The sequence below is a fragment of the Macaca nemestrina genome, chromosome 9 (genome assembly GCF_043159975.1).
Source record: "Macaca nemestrina isolate mMacNem1 chromosome 9, mMacNem.hap1, whole genome shotgun sequence".
Lineage (NCBI taxonomy): Eukaryota > Metazoa > Chordata > Mammalia > Primates > Cercopithecidae > Macaca > Macaca nemestrina.
The window spans coordinates 92,534,299-92,541,790 of record NC_092133.1 but is presented as its reverse complement, the minus strand read 5'-3'; the positions used below and the strand labels follow the sequence as shown (position 1 = coordinate 92,541,790).

The 7,492-nt window shown below is 38.0% G+C and overlaps 1 protein-coding gene across 1 annotated transcript in view; it reads left to right on the top strand.

Moving 5' to 3' along the window:
* The window catches only part of LOC105472068 (ankyrin repeat domain-containing protein 30B-like), a 539,363-nt gene that overhangs the window by 229,177 nt on the left and 302,694 nt on the right, over nt 1-7,492 (top strand). The gene's annotated exons all lie outside the window — the stretch shown is intronic.

Genomic DNA, 7,492 nt, shown 5'->3' with positions numbered 1-7,492 from the left:
CACATTTCTTTTCTTTTCTCTTTTTTCTTTTTTTTTAATTATTATTACTATACTTTAAGTTCTACGGTACATGTGCATAAGTGCAGGTTTGTTACATATGTATACCTATGCCATATTAGTGTCCTACACCCATCAACTCATCAGCACCCATCAACTCATCATTTATATCAGGTATAACTTCCAATGCAATCCCTCCCCCCTCCCCCTCCCCATGATAGGCCCCGGTGTGTGATGTTCCCCTTTCTGAGTCCAAGGGATTTCATTGTTCAGTTCCCACCTATGAGTGAGAACATGCAGTGTTTGGTTTTCTGTTCTTGCGATAGTTTGCTGAGAATAATGGTTTCCAGCTGCATCCATGTCCCTACAAAGGACACAAACTCATCCTTTTTTATGACTGCATAGTATTCCATGGTGTATATGTGCCACATTTTCTTAATCCAGTCTGTCACTGATGGACATTTGGGTTGATTCCGAGTCTTTGCTATTGTGAATAGTGCCACAATAAACATATGTGTGCATGTGTCTTAATAGCAGCATGACTTGTAATCCTTTGGGTATATACCCAGTAATGGGATGGCTGGGTCATATGGTACTTCTAGTTCTAGATCGTTGAGGGATCGCCATACCTTTTTCCATAATGGTTGAACTAGTTTACAGTCCCACCAACAGTCTAAAAGTGTTCCTATTTCTCCACATCCTCTCCAGCACCTGTTGTTTCCTGACTTTTTAATGATCGCCATTCTAACGGGTGAGAGATGCTATCTCATTGTGGTTTTGATTTGCATTTCTCTGATGGCCAGTGATGATGAGCATTTTTTCATGTGTCTGTTGGCTGTATGAATGTCTTCTTTTGAGAAATGTCTGTTATATCCTTTGCCCCTTTTTGATGGGGTTGTTTGGTTTTTTCTTGTAAATTTGTTTGAGTTCTTTGTAGGTTCTAGATATTAGCCCTTTATCAGATGAGTAGATTGCAAAAATTTTCTCCCATTCTATAGGTTGCCTGTTCACTCTGATGGTAGTTTCTTTTGCTGTGCAGAAGCTCTTTAGTTTAATGAGATCCCATTTGTCAATTTTGGCTTTTGTTGCCATTGCTTTTGGTGTTTCAGACATGAAGTCCTTGCCCATGCCTATGTCCTGAATGGTATTACCTAGGTTTTCTTCTAGGGTTTTTATGGTATTAGGTCTAACATTTAAGTCTCTAATCCATCTTGAATTAATTTTTGTATAAGGAGTAAGGAAAGGATCCAGTTTCAGCTTTCTACTTATGGCTAGCCAATTTTCCCAGCACCATTTATTAAATAGGGAATCCTTTCCCCATTTCTTGTTTTTGTCAGGTTTGTCAAAGATCAGATGCCTGTAGATGTGTGGTATTATTTCTGAGGACTAGGTTCTGTTCCATTGGTCTATATCTCTGTTTTGGTACCAATACCATGCTGTTTTGGATACTGTAGCCTTATAGTATAGTTTGAAGTCAGGTAGTGTGATGCCTCCAGCTTTGTTCTTTTGATTTAGGATTGTCTTGGCAATGCAGGCTCTTTTTTGGTTCCATATGAACTTTAAAGCAGTTTTTTCCAATTCTGTGAAGAAACTCATTGGTAGCTTGATCGGGATGGCATTAAATCTATAAATTACCTTGGGCAGTATGGTCATTTTCACGATATTGATTCTTCCTATCCATAAGCATGGTATGTTCTTCCATTTGTTTGTGTCCTCTTTTATTTCACTGAGCAGTGGTTTGTAGTTCCCCTTGAAGAGGTCCTTTACATCCCTTGTCAGTTGGATTCCTAGGTATTTTATTCTCTTTGAACCAATTGTGAAAGGAAGTTCATTCATGATTTGGCTCTCTGTTTGTCTACTACTGGTGTATAAGAATGCTTGTGATTTTTGCACATTGATTTTGTATCCTGAGACTTTGCTGAACTTTCTTATCAGCTTAAGGAGATTTTGGGCTGAGATGATGGGGTTTTCTAAATATACAATCATGTCATCTGCAAACAGGGACAATTTGACTTCTTCTTTTCCTAATTGAATACCCTTTATTTCTTTCTCTTGCCTGATTGCCCTAGCCAGAACTTCCAACACGATGTTGAATAGGAGTGGTGAGAGAGGGCATCCCTGTCTTGTGCCAGTTTTCAAAGGGAATTTTTCCAGTTTTTGCCCATTCAGTATGATATTGGCTGTGGGTTTGTCATAAATAGCTCTCATTATGTTGAGATACGTTCCATCAATACTGAATTTATTGAGTGTTTTTAGCATGAAGGGCTGTTGAATTTTGTCAAAGGCCTTTTCTGCATCTATTGAGATAATCATGTGGTTTTTGTCTTTGGTTCTGTTTATATGCTGGATTACATTTACTGATTTGCGTATGTTGAACCAGCCTTGCATCCCAGGGATGAAGCCCACTTGATCATGGTGGACAAGCTTTTTGATGTGCTGCTGAATCCAGTTTGCCAGTATTTTATTGAGGATTTTTGCATCGATGTTCATCAGGGATATTGGTCTAAAATTCCCTTTTTTGTTGTGTCTCTGCCAGACTTTGGTATCAGGATGATGTTGGCCTCATAAAATGAATTAGGGAGGATTCCCTCTTTTTCTATTGATTGGAATAGCTTCAGAAGGAATGGTACCAGCTCCTCCTTGTACCTCTGGTAGAATTCAACTGTGAATTCATCTGGTCCTGGACTTTTTTGGTTGGTAGGCGATTAATTATTGCCTCAATTTCACAGCCTGCTATTGGTCTATTCAGGAATTCAGCTTCTTCCTGGTTTAGTCTTGGGAGAGTATAAGTGTCCAGGAAATTATCCATTTCTTCTAGGTTTTCTAGTTTATTTGCATAGAGGTGTTTATAGTATTCTCTGATGGTAGTTTGTATTTCTGTGGGGTCGGTGGTGATATCCCCTTTATCATTTTTTTTTTGAGTCTATTTGATTCTTCTCTCTTTTCTTCTTTATTAGCCTTGCTAGAGGTCTATAAATTTTTTTGATCTTTTCGAAAAACTGACTCCTGGATTCATTGATTGTTTTGGAGGGTTTTTTTGTGTCTCTATCTCCTTCAGTTCTGCTCTGATCTTAGTTATTTCTTGCCTTCTGCTAGCTTTTGAATCTGTTTGCTCTTGCTTCTCTAGTTCTTTTAATTGTGATGTTAGGGTGTCAATTTTAGATCTTTCCAGCTTTCTCTTGTGGGCATTTAGTGCTATAAATTTCCCTCTACACACTGCTTTAAATATGTCCCAGAGATTCTGGTATGTTGTATCTTTGTTCTCATTGGTTTCAAAGAAATCTTTATTTCTGCCTTCATTTTGTTATGTACCCAGTAGTCACTCAGGAGCAGGTTTTTCAGTTTCCATGTAGTTTAGTGGTTTTGATTGAGTTTCTTAGTCCTGAGTTATAGTTTGATTACACTGCGGTCTGAGAGACAGTTTGCTGTAATTTCTGTTCTTGTACATTTGCTGAGGAGTGCTTTACTTCCAATTATGTGGTCTATTTTGGAATAAGTGTGATGTGGTGCTGAGAAGAATGTATATTGTGTTGATTTGGGGTGGAGAGTTCTGTAGATGTCTATTAGGTCTGCTTGCTGCAGAGATGAGTTCAATTACTGGATATCCTTGTTAACTTTCTGTTTCGTTGATCTGTCTAATGTTGACAGTGAGGTGTTGAAGTCTCCCATTGTTATTGTATGGGAGTCTAAGGCTCTTTGTAAGTCTCTAAGGACTTGCTTTATGAATCTGGGTGCTCCTGTATTGGGTGCATATATATTTAGGATAGTTAGCTCTTCCTGTTGAATTGATCCCTTTGCCATTATGTAATGGCCTTCTTTGTCTCTTTTAATCTTTGATGGTTTAAAGTCTGTTTTATCAGAGAGTAGTATTGCAACTCCTGCTTTTTTTTTGTTCTCCATTTTCTTGGTAGATCTTCCTCCATCCCTTTATTTTGAGCCTATGTATGTCTCTGCATGTGAGATGGGGCTCCTGAATACAACAAACTGATGGGTCTTGACTCTTTATCCAGTTTGCCAGTCTGTGTCTTTTAATTGGATCATTTAGTCCATTTACATTTAAGGTTAATATTGTTATGTGTGAATTTGATCCTGCCATTATGATATTAACTGGTTATTTTGCTCGTTAGTTGATGCAGTTTCTTCCTAGCCTCGATGATCTTTACATTTTGGCATGTTTTTGCAATGGCTGGTACCAATTGTTCCTTTCCATGTTTAGTGCTTCCTTCAGGGTCCCTTGTAAGGCAGGCCTGGTGGTGACAAAATCTCTAAGCATTTGCTTATCTGTAAAGGATTTTATTTCTCCTTCACTTATGAAACTTAGTTTGGCTGGATATGAAATTATAGGTTTAAAATTCTTTTCTTTAAGAATGTTGAATATTGGCCCCCACTCTCTTCTGGCTTGTAGAGTTTCTGCCGAGATATCTGCTATTAGTCTCATGGGCTTCCCTTTGTGGGTAACCTGACCTTTCTCTCTGGCTGCCCTTAAGATTTTTTCCTTCATTTCAACTTTGGTGAATCTGGCAATTATGTGTCTTGGAGTTGCTCTTCTTGAGGAGTATCTTTGTGGCGTTCTCTGTATTTCCTGGATTTGAATGTTGGCCTGCCCTACTAGGTTGGGGAAGTTCTCCTGGATGATATCCTGAAGAGTGTTTTCCAACTTGGTTCCATTTTCCCCCTCACTTTCAGGCACCCCAATCAGATGTAGATTTGGTCTTTTTACATAATCCCATGCTTCTTGCAGGCTTTGTTCATTTCTTTTTCTTCTTTTTTCTTTTGATTTTTCTTCTCACTTCATTTCATTCATTTGATCCTCAATCGCTGATACTCTTTCTTCCAGTTGATCGAGTCGGTTACTGAAGCTTGTGCATTTGTCACGTATTTCTCATGTCATGGTTTTCATCTCTGTCAGTTCGTTTATGGCCTTCTCTGCAATAATTTTTCTAGTTATCAATTCTTCCACTCTTTTTTCAAGATTTTTAGTTTCTTTCGCTGGGTACATAATTCCTCCTTTAGCTCTGAGAAGTTTGATGGACTGAAGCCTTCTTCTCTCATCTCATCAAAGTCATTCTCCATCCAACTTTGATCCGTTGCTGGTGATGAGCTGCGTTCCTTTGCAGGCGGAGATGCGCTCTTATTTTTTGAATTTAAAGCTTTTCTGCCTTGCTTTTTCCCCATCTTTGTGGTTTTATCTGCTTCTGGTCTTTGATGATGGTGACATACTGATGGGGTTTTGGTGTGGGTGTCCTTCCTGTTTGTTAGTTTTCCTTCTAACAGTCAGGACCCTCAGCTGTAGGTCTGTTGGAGATTGCTTGAGGTCCACTCCAGACCCTGTTTGCCTGGGTATCAGCAGCAGAGGCTGCAGAAGACAGAATATTGCTGAACAGTGAGTGTACCTGTCTGATTCTTGCTTTGGAAGCTTCCTCTCAGGGGTGTACTCCACCATGTGAGGTGTGGGGTGTTAGTCTGCCCCTAGTAGGGGATGTCTCCCAGTTAGGCTACTCAGGGGTCAGGGACCCACTTGAGCAGATGGTCTGTCCGTTCTCAGATCTCAACCTCCGTGTTGGGAGATCCAATGCTCTCTTCAAAACTGTCAGCCAGAGTCGTTTGCATCTGCAGAGGTTTCTGCTGCTTTGTTGTTGTCATTGTTGTTTAGCTGTGCCCTGTCCCCAGAGGTGGAATCTCGGTAATCCACATTTCTTATTGCTCTGTAAGTGAGCACTGTCACAGAATATTCAACATTTTGGTCTTTTAAGGCCAAACTAAGTTGAAAAATGTCTCGTGAAGAAGTGTTCCTGGGATCTCTTCATTTAGTTTTTGAATTCTCCACATGAATAGAATATAAGGAAAGTCCTTGATTTACATTTTCATCATATCACCTACTCTCATCTGAGAATGTGGACTTGTTTCTCATCCCTGAAACCCAATATACTTGGAGTCATAAGGCAAATATTTAGCTATTTCAGATGTGTTGCCTAGAACTTTTCATGGAAGCACTTCACTAGGGTTTCCAAATACCTGAATGGTAACATTTGCTTCCAAATGTTTTATTGAAGCCAGTTATCGTTAGATTGTGGTTGCTTACTATATATGAACTGCTCAGGTCTTGATAAAATGGAACCATATTTGTTTGTAAAGAACTCATAAACTTCAAAGTGGTTTTCTGTAAATAGATTTGATTACCTTTATGGACATATTCATTTCCCTTTCCAGATTTTTGAAAACTATCAATTTGCCCATCTTTGGTGGAAAAACACCTTTTCCTTCTATCTTTCTGAGTCTTCTGGCCATGACAAATGCCATTTGCAAAAAACAGTCTAACAGCACTGGATGGGTATGATATTTATACATTACTCTCTGGATATTTTCATTGAGCTTGCTTGTTGTTATGCCATCCTTTAGCTCAATGTGAAATGAGAAAATGGCTTTTAACTGTTTGAAAATGATATCATATTAAAATCCAATATGGAAGAGGCATTCAGAAAGTTCATCACTGTTTGATATCAACTTATACTTTCTGGCAACTCTAGAACGCATCTACTTTCTTAAGATTTTTGTAGATGACAACTCTATTAAAACTCTTTCAAGGCATCTTGTAGTGATTATTTGTATCTTAATGGAATCATTTTTAATCCCTTTTATTAAGTCTAACATGATTTGGCAAACCAATGTCTCACAAGGGAACTAAGTCTACCTTGGAACTACTACATTAAATTTAAAATAAACTATTTTTCAAGTTATGTAGAAATATAAAAATCAATACTCCTTCCCTCAAAAATCTTCCCTGGCATCACATCTGCATTTTCTTGTAAAATGATATATTACCTGATTTTTCTGGTAAAAACTAATGAGAACATTTTTATTTTCATCATATTATACAGTTTACAGAAGTATTTTTCATTTTTTTGTGCCCAGTGGCACAATTTTATGACTATGAAGCACTTAGACTGTCATCATCTTTTTTTGTAGAGAAATAAAACAAAACTAACAATATGATTTTTAAAATCAGGTATCTAGGATTTTGTAATTTATGTACTAAAACAATCATTGAATTTGTTCTCTTTTAAGCTATTTGGCTGCAGTCATTTCTTGAAAACTTTAGATTTGCTCTTCTATGGGTTAAGACATGAACCCAGGTAAAGAAAAAAGGTTGAGGCTTCATTTATCATGGGTTTATTATTACTTTTCTGTGCATTAAGGAGCTCACAAAAACAGCATCCAAACGATAAGCCAAAGTGCATTGACTGAATTTTCTAATAAAAATAAGACACAGGAAACTAGTTACAATTTGCTTATTTATTTTTGTTGAAACAAATACCGTATAATTTTTGTAATCTTTTCAAGAGACAGGGTCACACTGTGTTGATCAGGCTGTAGTACTAGAGTGCAGTGGCTATTCACAGGCACCAGCATTTTATGCTACAACCTTGAAGTCCTGGGCTCAAGTGATCTTCCTGCATCAGCATCTGGAGTAGCTGGGACTTCATTTGTGTCCCAC